This window comes from Phalacrocorax aristotelis, chromosome Z (genome assembly GCF_949628215.1).
Source record: "Phalacrocorax aristotelis chromosome Z, bGulAri2.1, whole genome shotgun sequence".
NCBI lineage: Eukaryota > Metazoa > Chordata > Aves > Suliformes > Phalacrocoracidae > Phalacrocorax > Phalacrocorax aristotelis.
In genome coordinates, this window is record NC_134311.1 from 2,176,064 (window position 1) to 2,192,720 (window position 16,657).

Sequence of the window (16,657 nt, forward strand, 5' to 3'; positions counted from 1 at the left end):
ACAGAACTTTTCTACTGAAACTTTCTGCAGTGGGAAATACTGATTTTTTGACAGAAGCAGTCATCTGATGCGTGAGACTGAAGTTCAAGTCCTCTGGGAATGAGGGACTATTCTGCTTATAATGACAATACCGCACTGAAGCTATTCCATTTTTTAATAAATAAACAAACGTATATTATATTAATAAAGAAATGTAAACTAGAAGAGGAATTTCAGTCTTTTACGTAAATGTCTCATTCGCTGTCCGTAGGGTCGGGCTCTTCTCAGGTCAGTTATTATTCAGTCATATATACAATGGCTGAAGCAGCGCCAGGAGGAGATGGTGGGAGACAGAGGTAAATTCTTCAATTCGGTGATGAGGGCATTTACTCAGGCTGTCAAGAGTTAAGGATATACATTCCTGGTTCCACTTAGGTAGGTCGGGGGCTCCCACGTTCTCTGTGAGGACGTGTCACCAGGCTCTTCAGGAAGAGGTTATGAGGAGTAATGCTTCTCCGGTTCATCGCTGAGTGGTAGCGGCACGGGTGGTAACCTAAAGATTTGTGTAGGAGGTGTACAAGTGATACCAGTGGTATAGGGGAACAATCAAGAAGGGGTGCAGAAGTTGGCCACTGCTCCGTGCGAGAGCATTCTTTCCGTAGGGACTGGAGATGCAGATTCTGTGCCTAAAGTCCGCTGAGCGTTGGGTAAGGAGGAGCTGATGTTCACCTACTTAGCAGAGGAAGTTTCTTCTTTGGGGAAACAAGAGCTCAGCTTACCTAAGTTTGGACATTGAGAAGAATTTTGGAGTACTCTTATCTTTGATGCCGTTCTTCTAGGGAATAAAGCGGACATCAGCTTACTACACGAGTACAAAGAAACTGTTGGATGCTTTCTGTGTCTTTGGAAATTCAGTACCTTTGTTACCTAAGATAGCTGTGGTCCCAAGGATGCTGATAAAATTCAATCACAGCAACTGTCAGTTATTTGATTTTTCTTCTAAAATTTATTATTTAAAAAAAAAAAAAATCCAAGAATTGTTGCCTGGTTTCAAATTCAGCACACTTTAAGTTGGCCTAGATACTTTTACTGTTATTTAAAGGAGAATTAATACTTGACATAAGGGTAATAGCAAGAGAAAAATAGCTTCTTCAAAGAATCAGGATGAGTTTTTTAGAGAAATGCAGCATCCCCCAAAACGCTGGCTTGCCATGAACAAATGAAAAAAAGGTTTGCATGAGATAGGCGTCAACTGCAGAAATCTTTCTTTAATGGCTGATAAAACATTATTTTCAGCTTCCGTTTTCTCCTGTGTTTATCCTGCTCTTCTTTCTGCATTTTCTTAACAATTTCAGTTCTTAAGAATATTTTTGGTCAGAATATTGGATTTGTTCGTTCACATTAATATCGTTCGTCTGTATAACGTATCAGGTTGGTAATACTTACTGAGAATTGCTAAGGGTGCTTACTTTCTTCAGCATGCAATATGATATTATTAGTTCTGTAACTCGGTTGAATGGAACAACAGAATCATTCAGTGCAACAGAAGTAAATACCCACCATAACTTCTGTGTGATTTAGTGACCTGACTGGTTAGTAACAGGTACAGTAACACATTTCGGTCTTCCCATCTTGTAAAAATCAGCCAGTTTCAAATGGGGTTATTTGCACTTTGTTGACAAGAAATTACGCTTTGTTTGAACTACGTTAACAAGAATTCTTGCTGAAAAACTTTTATATCCCGCTTTTAAGCATAGAATATCTTGTTAGGCAACACCCCCTTCATTCTAGTGGTTGTATTTTAGGAACCTGAGATTTAAACTTTCACCTTATGGTTTATACAGTCCTAGCATAATTTCAGTAAGATGGGCAATTGACACTTTATGGAAGAAAAAAAAACCAGCTGACATTTCTCTGCAATTACAGTTCTTCCACAGAATACTAATATTTGTGTACCTTTTATGTCTCCTGAGTATGTTGTTGCAGAAAGATGTTAAAATACTTCATTTATTTAATAGTCAGTTACAGTGACAGAGTAATCATAGTCTTACTTGGGCATTCTAATATTTTACTGGAAGCAGAATTTCACCAAAATGGATAATAATGTGCTATATTGTTTTATTTCAAATATTCTGACTGTGGAAATGTATTTGCTTTTATTCATTCTGTTAGACCATAGATATAACATTGTCCGTAAAGTACTTCTTAGTAGGGAAAACTTGTATTTACAACTCCTACTTCTGTGGGGATAATATTAAGAAAACCTAAGTTACATAGCCCGTTGGATGATCTTTTGAGATCTTTCTAAAGACATAAATACAAATTGCAATGTATTAATAAATAATTTTCACATATAGTTGGCATAAAATAAACCGTACTCTGGAAAGAAAATTTAAAAAGCAATATATTTAATTCTTTTTAAGACATTTTATGAGGAATTGATAATCCCTGAATTACTGATTTGAAATACTGATCACCAAGCAGACAGAAGGAAAAGTTGCACAGTTAGTTGAAAGCAACATTAATTGATCATAAAATACATAATAACACATGATAAACTGTATAAGAGATAATAATTATTAAGTCAGAAATTCAAGAAAAGGTTAAAAGCTTAGGCTAATATTGAACTGACAGAGTATATAAGCCCACACCAGCCCCCATGCCAGCAAAGGAAAACAATGAGATGACAGCTCTACTGTTTGGAGAGAGGTTGCTAACGACAGCTTATTCCTTTATGATTTCAACTCTTGACAGAAGACAGGTCTGCTTGTTGCATCATGGCAGATGTATCATTACCTTCTGGCCCTGTCATGACTGAACTGGAGAAAACCCCACTTGCAGTTCTGAAAATCCAATTACCCTTTGGAATTTAGTGCATCCTTTCCAAGATATGTCTTACCATTGTTGTATTAATTGTGCGTATTTCATTCTTGGGAGTTTTCTGTGTTGCATTAATTTGATAATGTAGAAATACTTACAGATCACTTTGTCTTCCTTTATTCTGCTGGCTGTCATGTTTTAGAACCCTGTAGCACCTTGCGGTAGTTTACACTTACTTTGTCACTAACCTAAGAAAATCACTGTTCCAAGATTCTTGGATAAATGTGGCTTGGAAATATTCCCCCCCCCCCCCCCCCCAAAACCATTTGAGCTTTCTTTTCACTAAGTATGGGGTTAAGAACACACACTGAATATCTAAAATAATCACGACCATTTTAGAAACAAAGTTTAATATGAGTATAAACGGCTTCTCATCATATGCATATTAGGATTCTTCTTTCTCTCCCCCCCACCCCCCCCTTCAAGTTGTTGGATACCTAACAGTGACTCTGGAGACTTAGAAAAGAGTAAGAGGGGGTGTGGATTTTTGAAAGTATGTCAAAAGCCTTGGGGTTTGGGTATGATCGGAATTTCAATAGAGGTTGAGATGAGTTTAAATGCATAGAAGGCGAACATAAAAATCTTGTTTAATTTCTGTCATGTTGTTCTTTTTTTAGTCACTCTGATGTCTTTTTCAAATCTGCTTTTCTCTCAAGCTTTGTGGTACTATATCCAAGATCTGTTTTTTTCCCCTCTTTGTATTTCGTTTTAACTGCTGATCCCTTTTCTGTGGTGCCTCTGCCTTTAATATCAGCTGAAGCGGTCTGAATTGCTGAATCAAAGCCGTTTTGGGAGAGAGACAGTGTTTAAGATTGTGCAGGGTGAGATTCTCTGGGTAGAAGGTAACACTTCCTGCAGTTATAATCAATGCACTTGACACTTTCAAAGGCAGGAGAAGCCATGACTTGCTCAGGGGTTAAACTTTTTAAATAACTTCCCTTGGGAAAAACGCCATCAATAAAATGGAATAATTAGTTGAAGATTCTTGAGTAGCCTAGGTTTGAAAAGAAAAGATTAGAGATTGGTCAGGTTTGCGCTTCTATTGTATTTTCCCTCCCTTTTGTTTTTTAAACTATAAGCTTTTGTTTAAATGTGTGCAGTATTACAAAATCAGAGTGCTTCAAAAATAATGTCATCTACTTACACCAGTACATTAATTTTGTAGTGAGCTATTGTCTGTGTAGTCTGATAATTGTAAGAATGGAGACTAAATTCTACATAAAAATGTAACTTCAGATTTGCTAGCTTTCTCTTTTCCTCCCCACACGCCTATTCTGCAAATAGTCACTTTAGCTAGCAGAAAACATCTGCAACTTTGAACCTTACTAAACAAGCTTTGAACATATAAAATACATTAACTAATTTTAAAAATCTGGTCTAAACAGCATTAAACGAACATCCAGTGCATAGGGTCATTGATTTCTATAGAGATGGACAGTTTTACTCTGAAATTAAATTCACCTCAATTTGCATTAATTATGTTTCACAATTTAAGGTTTTATTTATTGTTTTTCTGACTTTTTTGTACCGTGGTTTTTGTTAAAGCAGCCATTTTGAACTTCAAAACCTGACTAAGAATGGTACTTTCAATACACAGTGTAGTGTATGCGTACCATACAAAATATTGATAAGTAACGCATGAATGGCTTTGGAATAAATTATTCTTACCCTCCGTTAAATGTTTACTTACTCATGCTTCTCATTTTTCTTCAAAGGAAAGTAAAAACACTGACATCAGTCTGGACAGTAACGGAGCAAGGCTTCAGCAAATACGCAATCAGTGTTTTTCAGAATTACAGCGCTGTATTTTCTAATGGGTTGTACTGAAACGAGATCCGTACCACCTGAAGAGATGAGTTTATTTGGTAGGGAATATTCTTTATGCAGAGTTCTAACAAAACTTTTAGCAAGAAAGTATTGACTAGTCTCAATTCATCAGTGAACTGCTATTGCTGCGTGGGGACGTTCAGAGGATCTGCCCGTGGGAGGCTGGCTGTGGAACTGTGGCCTTTTAATTGCTCAGAGACTGTGATGAGGCTTTTTCTGTTGCGGTGTGGATCTCCAATATATTGTTTATTTTAAATTGGCGATATGCACAGCATTTGTAAGAGAAATGGGTAGATGCATACTAGTGTGATTGTGCGTGGAGATGCAGGAGTTATTTGTGCCTTGGATTTTGTTCTGTACAGGCCACTTTGTAAGAATCCGGTTTAGAAGAAAATAAAGTTGTAATCCAGTATGGGTTTGATTCAGAGAATTTGGGTTTGTGGAAGTGTCCTAGCTTTGCGGTTATTTCTGTCTGAGAGCAGTACCTGGGAGTAACTTTTTATTTCAGCTGATTGGCAATAGAGCCGTTGTATCTCGCATTTCAGCGTGGGACGCTCGGTTAAAGCTGTGGTAGGGTAACACCTCGGCTCACACAACGCACCGGTGCCTTCACAGGGTGATGCAATTTATGATGGGAACTTTGCTGGGCTTTTTTTGAGTGTAATAAGCTATGCTTATAGGTATGCTTATCTGATCATGGAACGAAGGTTTCAAAATGACCTTCGTAGGGGTTTTTTGGTAACTTTTTCTGTTGGGGTGATGTTGTCAATGGTCATGTTTATGCACTTTTGGGAGTGGCGCTGTGCTAAATAGCGTAGATACGCATGCAGATGTTTTTTTTATTCCTCGTGAAATGGAATTTTAACAGGGATAATCCTAACTTATTGCAAGTGGTTTCATGTAAGATAGAGTGAACCGTTAATTGTTCATTGGTTGACATATTAATCTTAAGTCATTAGCTTCATTTTGCTTTATGAAAAAAAAAAATCGGTAGCCAACACCTTTATTCTGTTCATTCACAAACATATTAATTCAGGAATGAGAAATACACACGCATGCTTTTTATAGCCTTTAAAGAAGCTACCTCACTAACATTTAAAAATATTTAATGCCTATTTAAAAATATGAAATTGTCTTTTGTCTTATCTATTAGATATACAGATGGTCAAACTATCACCCAATTAATCCTACTGCATTATAATGTGTAAATTATATTCTTTATAATATATATTCATAGAAGCAGTATTACATGTGTGTCAGTATAGGTATGGTATATGTATGTATTTAATATTACATACAAAATTGCCAATACCCTGTTGATTTTTCAAATGAATCATTACTTAAAAGACTTACCAACTCAATGGGGAGATGAACGCTTCCTTATTCATACCATGAAATGCATATTTGAATAAAATTATCTTTTGCTTACTGTGCATTGAGCTGGAAAATATTAACTTTAATGCATAGGAATTCAAATAAAAATTTTATATGCTTCATCCTTAAATAGTTTAGCACTGCTCTAATAATGCACATTGCTGCTTGAGGTAATAAGGAAATAGATATGGCAAAGACTTTGTCATGCAAATTTACTCAGGAATGTAATCTTTTGAAAATGCACAGATCTTTTGAACGATATATGTCACTTTTGATCAAAAACTTTAAAAAGTTTAATAATTCTGCTAGAACAAACTAAAACTGTGGGTAATTGTCTTTTTTTCCCTGAAATTAACAAATTATAACATCAAAAAATCTGAGAGTGAGGTATGTAGTAGGTCATTTGCTGCTGCAGGCATTTTCTCTCCCTTCAGGATGTGCTTGTTTAGTTTCTCTCACTTTGTGCCTGTGGCACTGTATGGTGGAATTCAGACATGTTCTTCCCCTCCAAGGAGTCTCTAGGGTGGCAGATAACTTATACAAAATTAATAAATGGTGTTGCTTTTTTTATTATCACCCATCCCAGGCAAATCGCTTTGTGTTCCCTTCGAAGAAAAGTTGAGTTGCGTAGGATAGGTTTTTTTAAAAAAAATTTATGCTTCTATGTAGAATTAAACAGTGGAAGTACACATAATAGGGTGAAATACGTCATTAGGAAAATAGAAATATTCCATTTTCAATTATTTATTTGGAGAAAAAAATAAGGGACAGTGAAGAACCGTTATATGTTGATTAGCTTTTTTTAAAACTTGGAAAATATTTGGAATTTTTAAACATGTCAAAACATAGGCGATTTTTTTTATTTTTATTTTTTTTTAATTCTGGGCTTACCAATCTAGTTTCCTTTCATCTCAGCAACATTTAAACACTAAAACTGTTTTGAGGCTACTCAGTTGAACGAATATTTTTGGGGAACTCCAGGTGTACCATCTTGCTTATTCACAACCATTTGTTACACCATATTGCGGTGCTAATCCTCTTAGGAAAGGGAGAGATTGGCGCAGATAGCTTAACCTGTTATATTGTGTGCTACACGAAGCCTCTGTATCTATTATGCCGAAGGCAGTGAGACTTCAGACTGCTTTGGAGGGTAGAACAGATAATGAAGCTTGGGTGTAAATAATTGCTGATACATGAGGGAAAACAACTTAATCTTAATTTCTTTTTTTCCTTTTTTTTTTTTTTTTTTTTTGAGTGATTAATTTTAATTGCTCTTTTAGTAGTGAAAGGCAGAGTTGTACTTAATAGTGCTGTGGTCTTATACTGTTGCTTGCTTCTGATGAATAGGGATCCTTAAAAATGTTGTGGTATTAAATATTATCATTTATTTCGATGTGTGTTTCCTAAGAGTTACTCATTGCCATTTTAAGTTTTCTTTAAGAGCATATATAGTTAGCTAATAAGTGAACATTCTTTTTACTGTAAAAATCATCTGAAAAATACAGGCAGGAAACGTTCACGGTGCTTCAGTGCACAGGTGATTGAGTTTGTGCTGACCCTCAGTAACTGAGCCTGTGTTTTGAATCCCAACTCTTCCTCCAGCGTTGGGAGTAGTATGATTGAGTCTTCTGGAATGAGTTCCTGAATGCTGATAACACAAGGCTTTTCCATGAAATACAGAAGCTACTCATGTGGAATATGCACCTTCCGCATCACGCATGGTTGAGATCAGATACAGGATTTTCAAGACTTGACAGCCCTGGTTCATGAACAATGATATTTATACTGAATTGAGGACTGACTTAGTGCTAATACTCAACTGATAGCAGCTGATGATAAAAATAAGTGATTCTGGGATTCCATTTTAGTGATACAGTGTTGTTATTGTCAAAGACTGAAAACAGTTATTACTAACAACTGATTAAAATATCATTTATTAATTAGTACCTCATGCTTTGATTATATAATCAGTGTCATAAGAGTGTCGTTAATTTGTTCTTTTTTACTGATGTTTACATTCTTCATATTCTGTACATAGTATTTGTACCCACCGTGTTAGATCAGTATTTGCCTTTTTTGCCTTATTTTGAAGCAGATCCTTTCTTAAAATAACACTGTTAGCTATCTTTCATTCAGATTAATTCCTGCGCCGCCCCACCCCATACCGTATGTTCTCCTTCTCTACCAGTGGTGTCTTGTGAGCTTTTCTGTACGTTTAATTTATTTTTCTAAATGTAGCTTCACGCAGCTATGAGGACAGGAGAGTAGAGGGAGTTTTAAATAAGAAACCATGTGCAGGAATCTGGCTGAACTGATTGAATAACTCTCAGATTAAAGAAATGCTGTAAAGTTTTTTACTGGAAATGAAGGTCTCACTTCTAGCCTTAGTTGTATCAAATTTTTGGGGGGAGGTTATGTAGGATTTGTCAAGAGCTCCAAGTTAGAATAATCTTTAAGCACCAAAGACAATGAAAATAAGTATTTTTACTGTGACTTGTGATCAATTCCATGTAATTCTTATTAGGAAAAGGTGATTCGTGTCTGTATCACGTCCTTGTGTTCCTCTTCAAGAGGTTAATTTAGAAGAATTTACCCAATTGCAATTTTTTACCTTGTTTCTGCTTCCCAATGGTAATAGTTTTGTGATGTGATCATTTTACATTTGCAGCTAGGCAAATACTTCTTTTTCAGCCTTCTTTTTTTCTAGTTTACATTTTTCAAATTAAAACTATTGCCTTCTGAAGTGCCTCTGGGTGTGCGTATGCAAGTATATGCATGTGCATGTAAAGATAAATGCATCTCAATTGTCTAGTTGGTTGTAACTTCAATTTTATGAATGTTAATATGAGATGCGTGGAATTCAAGGAAAATTGTACTTAATGCCTTACGTCTTTTGGGTTTAGAAACTGCACATAACTTTACTTTTTTGGAAATGCTGATTATATTTTACAGCACTGAAAAAGTAACATCTCAGGTTACTGGGTTTTTTTGAACCCAGTAATTTACAATATATTAAAAAGGAGTTGTACTGACTATTCCTCAAAGATAATAGCATTTCAGATGTCATACAGGTTGACTTGCATTGTGATTTAACTTGATATAACTGTACTTTTTTTTTTTGGTCTGGACATCCTTGTTGAAAGACTTTTAAGTACGAACTCATTAGAAGTAGGTAATAATTCTCTAAAAACAAAACAGTCATGACAGTTGACATAGTCTTATAAAAACTACATAGAACATGGAGAAATATCTTTGCTGAACCATGTGCTCAGTTAAATTAAATCTGTCTGCTGCTCCTATGTAACAGAGTACTGGATCACTGTCAAAAGTATGAGGTATTTACTGTGGTGACACTCAGCATCTATATCTGTTGAGATACTCCTTGTAAGCTTGGGGGTTTTTAATGCAGCATGTTCAAAGAGACCTGGACAGACTGGAGAGGTGGGTCTGTATGAACCTCATGTATGAATGAACTTCAGCAAGGCCAAGAGCAAGGTCTTGTGCCTGGGTTGGGGCCACCCCCGGTACCAGCACAGGGTGGGGGATGGGGGGATGGGGGGATGGAGAGCAGCCCTGCCGAGAAGGGCTCGGGGGTGCTGGGGGACGAGAAGCTGGACGTGACCCAGCAGCGTGCGCTCGCAGCCCAGACCCCCAGCCGTGCCCGGGGCTGCATCCCCAGCAGCGCGGGCAGCAGGGCGAGGGAGGGGGTCCTGCCCCCCTGCCCCGCTCTGTGAGACCCCCCTGCAGCGCCGCCTCCAGCTCGGGGCTCCTCGGCACGGGACAGACACGGGGCTGCTGGAGCGGGGCCAGAGGGGGCACAGAAATGCTCCGAGGGCTGGAGCCCCCCTGCTGCGAGGCCGGGCTGGGAGAGCTGGGGTTGTGCAGCCTGGGGGAGAGAAGGCTGCGGGGAGACCTTATTGTGGTCTTCCAGTACCTGAAGGGGCCTACCAGAAAGCTGGAGAGGGACTTTTTGCAAGGGCATGTAGTGATAGGACAAGGGGTGATGGTTTTAAACTAAAGGAGGGTAGATTTAGACTAGATGTAAGGAAGAAATTTTTTACAATGAGGGTGATGAAGTGTTGGAATGGGTTGCCCTGAGAGGTGGTCGATGCCCCATCCCTAGAAACATCCAAGGCCAGGCTGGCCGGGGCTTTGAGCAACCTGGTCTAGTGGCAGATGTCCCTGCTCACTGCAGGGGGTTGGACTAGATGGCCTTTGAAGGTCCTTTCCAACCCAAACCATTCTGTGATTCTGTGTCCACATAAAAAAATGAAAATTTAAAGAGAAGACAGCAATTATCAGTTTCACAAGTGTCTTGGGTTTCTTTTAATGTTCCAAGATACAGTCACAAGACATTTATGGTAATGGTGACGTTGAAATGTACTTCCTTTTGGCTTTTTTTATGAAGCTGGTGTTAAGGCATTGCTGTAAATGCTGGTTTTGACAGAAGAACTGTTTTTAAGTCTATTTTAAATGAACTTCATGCTTGCAAAAGTTGTGCAGGTGGTCAGCCCTGGTGAGTGGATCCCTGCAAGGTGGTGAAAGCTCCCACATGCAGCTCTGCCAGCAGCCCCCAGCCTTGTTCTGCAGGGACCACCTCAAGAGAAGGGGGGACTGTGTGTTAGTCGCTTTTAGTCCTTTTCCTTGCAGGGAGACTGCTCACAACAGTGAAGTGAGGTTTGGTGTTGGGCCGACAATCCTTTCCAGAAGCTGCAGTGAGGCAGCTTTACACAAGCATTGCACAGTCATCCTTTCCCTGTGTAAAGTAAGTCCAAACTTACTTTAGTTGTAGGAGTTGAGTGATTTAGGCCTGGCTTGTACACTTCTGCTTGTCAAGGCACGTAAAACCTTTATGAGGCGGTCTGCTCTGTCCCAGTACCCCCCCAGCCCCTGGGATTTATGGCATTCCAGACCTCCTCTATGCCATCCTTCCAGGAGGGGTTTTTTTACCCTTTTTCAAACCAAACAGAATAAATTCCTCACCTTTCTCTTCCACTTTCTCTTTCTGGAGTTACACAAGTCTGAAATTCAGGACACAACTATGTAAATGTAGTCCAGCAGCAGATTTAATGGGAATTTTTTCTGGGACGAGAAGGCTCCAAGCCTTCTAGGAAGGAATAAAAAGGAAGCTCCAGTAGGTTGGCTGTAAAAAATTTTGTCGTGTACAGAAGATGTTTAGATGGTGGGGAGTTTTAAGTTTTGGAACGTACTTACTGCTTTTTTTTTCCCCCTCTGATGATGTCTTTCAGTAATTATGATTCTGGCTGTATGGATGGGGAGGAACATGCCCCTGGGGATCAGTACGTGCATGGAATCTGATACGGTTCTGATGCAGACTTTGCATCCGTCCTTGTGTGCGGTTTGTACAAGTTGTGGTGTTGTGGTGTATAGAAATAACTCCATCTGATGTATGTTAAGCGCATTTAATTTTTAAAACTAAGTTAAAAAGTAATGCTGAATATAATCATTCTAATGAATGTTCAGGTAGCAAAATAGAGCACTAAGAATTAGGAAGAAAGATAGGTAATCAGGTATTGCATCTGTTTTAGAATATTCTACCATACTATATTGTGTGTGTGCCTTCACTGACATTATTAAATGAATACAGTGCTCCTTCAGCTTCCCAACTAATTTTGTGTACAGTTAAAAAAGTTACGAATGTACTTTGAAAGTTTGGCCTACTTCTTCCTGGAGCAGAGAGGTCTTTACTTTTGTTGAGTGACTAGTACAGTGTTTATCAATGTTCTGAGCTGCTGATGAAATACTATTAATGTTTTGAAATAAAATTCTGGATATTGTTATCCTGACATAAATTTGGGGGATAATGGGTAACAGTTAAAGTTGGAGTCCTCCTCTTAAACATTGTGGATGAATACTATTATAACAATTGCATCCTACACTGACATATTTAGGAAAACAAAAGTTCATGGATATATGAACAAATACACAAAGAGTCTGGTTTATTTCAGCTCAGATATTTTGACTTAAGGATGTTTGAGTTTGCAATACTACTCACTGTTTTTCTGACAAAAGAGATTCTGAAGAAGTAGTAGCTTTTCAAACACTTCCCATTGTAGGCATTTTCCCAGCCGGTTTCTGAAGTCCGTATTCTTCTCTATTGCTTGCAGTAGAAGGTGGTATTTGTCTGGAGAAACAGTCTCAAATCTACTTTTCTTCTAAAAATTATGTATAGGGTGTGTGGTGTGTGGATATCTGTAAAATCAGCATGTTAAGTCAGCAGGATGAAGTTGGAGCATTGCTATTCTTGCCAGAAAGTGTGGTTGTGGTCATTTTATAGTCTTTCAGACTTCCATTTCTGGACAGTTTAATATTGGTTTAGAATTAAATCCCCTGAGCTGCTTCCTATCTTTCATTCCCTCCAGCCAGTTTCCAGACCTTTGTTTTGTGCCGAATGTCCCCATCCAAATGACTACCTACCTCCCCTCCTACTCTCTTCTTTCCTCTCCTCTGGAAGTTGTTGTGAATAGCTTTCTTCTGCCGTGTATTTTCTGGCGCGCAGAGAACACGTTCGTTCAGGGGCACATCCATGTTTTTCATTCATGTGTCCAGACCTGAACTAAGCGAGTGCAGGCCATTTGCATTTCAAGGACTTGCTTCGTTAAGTCTTTGTATGCTGTAGCTGCTAAAATTTAAGAAGTGTCTATTGAGAATATATAAATTGTAAATTTTCGGAAGTTTGTAAGTTCGCCAGTTTTGAGTAGAATCTTATGGGAATAGGAAGAGTAAATCCCAGCCAAATTTCAAGTCCCTGATTCAAAAAAACAGGTGCTTTAGAGTGTTTCGTAGAAAGTTTGTTACATTTTTGTAAAATCAGCAATCCAATATATTTGTATTCCATCTTTCTCTTGGATATAGATGAACTGTTTACTGTGAATTTCTCAACACAGCTCAGCCTGAGGCAAACAACAGCTATGAATTATAGCTAAAGTTTGGTAAAGTTCTAAGTAAGCAGGAAGAAAGTAATCAAAATTTTATCAGCCTTAAGGATTAGCCAATTAATTGATTTCCAGTCACCCTGCACCGCAGTATCAGTGTTCCTTAATCATCAAACTGGAGGCCAGCAACAAGAAATTCTTTTACCTTTAACCATATAAGGGTTCTGTGTTGGGGTGCTGTTCACTGTTCGACTGATGAATTAGACTGAAATCTTTGTTTTTACTGTTTGATATTTGGTCAGAAGGTTATGTCAGTTTCTGAGTAACATGATGGAGCTACTTTGTAAGAAGGAAGAGCTTTATGATATCTCCTGTTGACCAGGTTCTGGATTCAATTAATCTGTTCTGGGAATTTGTTTTGTATTCTTTTCCAATATTTTATTTTTCCAAATGTGCGTATATCTTGGTATTTCTTAGACTGAGAGTCGCTGGAACACCAGCTGGTCTAAGAATAGAGACTAAGCATTAAAATGTGACATTAGAAGATGATCGCTGGAGTAGCTGGATTACTGAGCAGGAGCTGAGAGTCACTTGCCCATGAGCTGTGCAGTCCATCATATGTTGTGGCTTACAGTTTGGCCACACATAAAACCATGCAGTGCTGCAGCAACTTGATTGCTGTCCAGTTCTTGGATAATCTTAGCTGGAATCATATAAGACAAGGTGTTCAGGTTCAGTTATGACTCATAACTCCTAGGTTCTTCCAGAATCTTATCCCAAAATAGTTCAGTGCTGACCTATCTAACCGCAGTTCCCGAAAGAGGACTTCTCTTATTTGAGGGGTGATTAAGCCTAAAGCTGTTACATTAAATTATTACGGTGTGCTAACCGCAAGGCAGTATGTGCCTCTGGACCTCTCAAGTATAATTATGGGATTTACAAACTCCACCAGCTCTCATATGCAATGCGCTGAATGGGTACTCACAGAGAGCAATGGTGAGGACATTCTAATAAAGATTAGTGGGAAGGCAGATGGCATTGTGCAATATCTTGTAGCTACCGTGTGATAGGAAGAGACATAAAGAATCAGATCCTGAATAAAGTTGCTTCTCCAGAGGCTGTAAAAATCAGTTAGATTGCTCAAATGAAGGACAAGTTGAAAAAGTTAGGAACAAAGTGTATTTTTCACTCATGAAAGAGTGTATAGGTGAGCATGGCAGCTATCCCTTGTATGTGAGGAAAGAAAAGGAACTCCGTTTGTTGTGTGATAGCAATATAAGGCCAAAAGAGAAAGGATGTGGTGGTGAAAAGTGATAGAACTGCAGAGCCTAGGGAAAAGTCACCAAGAAGGCAAGGAAATCCTTATTTTTGAAGGAGAATGTAATACAACCCATCCAGAGGCAGAGGGAAAACTGATGGGAGGAAACAATGCTCTCTGTATCAGTTCAGGAAGAAATGAGTTAAGAAGTCTGGTCCTTGACTGACGGAGAATAATCAGCATCAAGAGCTGTGCTGCCTTCTCAGAAGGGTTTGGATGTTGCAGCCCATGAAAGTAGAGAAAAGGGAAGAGTATTGACAACATTGCTTATTGGAAGGAGCAGGAAGAAAGAGAGGGCTCTGGAGGGAGAAAAAGGGAGTTGAGAGCTGTGTCCAGTTGGCCGGTTGACACGAACAAGCCCTTGAGACCCCCCGCAGACCGAGGACGAGGTTGCGTTTAGGAGCCTTTGCTATACTGGGTACTGTCTTTTAGGGATGACATCCAAACTGTACATACTAAAGTGTCTGTTTGAACTGGCAGAGGTCATAAGTCTTTAAAGACGTAGTCTTCTATTGTCAGAAGATGCCACCATGAAGAGATAACCTGCTCTTCCCACTGTCAACATTTCTGAATCAAAATACTTTGTGTGTTAGATTTTTGAATTTTTTGACAGAAAAAAACCCCATCTTTAGAAATGCTGAGATTAAAATGAAATGTTCTGTGGCTAGAGGCTGTGTTTCTGACCAGCTCTACAAAATAATGCTGCTTAGACTGTTTTGATCTAACAATGTGAATCTGAGACTGAATCGCTTTATTTGGAAGTGCATTTGTTATTATTTTATTTGCCCTGTGTTACATTTGTGGGGACACTGCAGCCAAGGCAGGAGAATTCATTGTGCTCAATGCAATGGGTGTGTATAGCCCCACTTTTGGGAAGGCTCTCAAAGGGAAGAAAAAAAGGAATTAAACACATTTAACATGTAGTGGTAACCGAGGTGCTGTAACAGGTGCAGTGAAATTAAGCCTATTACACCAGCTATGCAAAAAATCTGTGGCAAGCCTGAAAATGACACTCCTTTCTCCTGACACCCTGGCCAGTGTCTCAATGTTGATATTCTTTTCAACATACCAGTTTAGTTAAACGAAAACTGTGGGTGTTGATAGGGAAACATGCTTTTTTGTGGTTTTTTTTTATTTATTTTCCCCTCAAGATACTGTAGTTCACCCATCTGTAGTGTTACGCAGTTTGCTCTGTCTTATGGAAAAGAACACTGAGTACTAATGATATTTGAAAAGGTCCATAGTTCTTTTTTATTTCTGCTACTCTTATTAAAGCAGAAGCTGAAGTTTCTAGAGTCTTCTGACTGCTTTATGAAAAGAATTTCTTCATTGTCCAGAATCTGAAAAACTAAATTTTCCCAGCGAACTCCTACAGAAGATCATGTGTCATGCAGTATTAATCTTGTGAAGAGACAGGATCATTTAAATGTAATATTATGCTTTTTTGAGTTTCTTAGGTTAAAGCTGCGAAACTGCTTTCTATCCCCAAAGGGCAGCATCGTCTTTTTGCTAGGTAACCCTACACATCCAAGGGACACTGAAATGGGTCAGCACTGAAAGTGGAGCAGTTTGTTTGCAGGTGGCTATCTGCCATTTCCATGGAACGGGGTAGCTCTGAAATGGTTTGAATATTTGTAATGACCGATTTTGTGGAAGGGTATACAGCAATGGAAATATTAATACTATTCAAAAGTTACCAAAGACCGGGGCTGAACTGCTGTTTTTCTCAATATACTTATATATGAGAAGTTACTGGATATAGGTTTGCTTTAGTTTGTAGCCAGTTATTTTTCATGCTTAGATTTCATCCTTTATGAATGATCTCAAATAATTTTTTCTGTTGCCTGGTTCTTAACTAAAGAAGATTTACTTTTTTTCAGAGACGTAATATCTTATGTTGAGGAATCTGCTTTTACAGGGAAATGAATAGACTATGGTGATGTTATATATTTGAGCAAACTGAAGGTCAGCTGTAAAACAATGAACTGTGCAAAAGAAGAGTCTAGTCCTGCTTTCTTTCATATCCAGCTACAGATTATTCACTGTATGCAATAGAAAGGTACTCATTTACAATGCTTGCTTTTGCTTTGCTGTTTGACCTGCATCACTTCCAAGTTACTCCTTGACATTTCCTAGTCCTACTTTGTGAATGCTAGGTATTAATAATAACTAATCTAACAGTTCTGAGTAACATTTATAGCAAAGACGATAATTTATTTTTTTCCTTAGGCTCAAAGAATTTGTCATTTAAAGCACCATTGTTGGAATATATATTTCTTGTAAGTAGTTTGGAAATAGTCTTTCAGAAAGGAGTTAACAAAGGAAAAAAAGAGTAAAAGGATAGTAATATAGTATGATTTGGACAAAAAAATCCCTAAACAAA

At 38.3% G+C, this 16,657-nt stretch overlaps 1 protein-coding gene across 1 annotated transcript in view; it reads left to right on the forward strand.

Annotated features, from left to right (window-relative positions):
* The window catches only part of ARB2A (ARB2 cotranscriptional regulator A), a 275,407-nt gene that overhangs the window by 67,597 nt on the left and 191,153 nt on the right, over positions 1-16,657 (forward strand). The gene's annotated exons all lie outside the window — the stretch shown is intronic.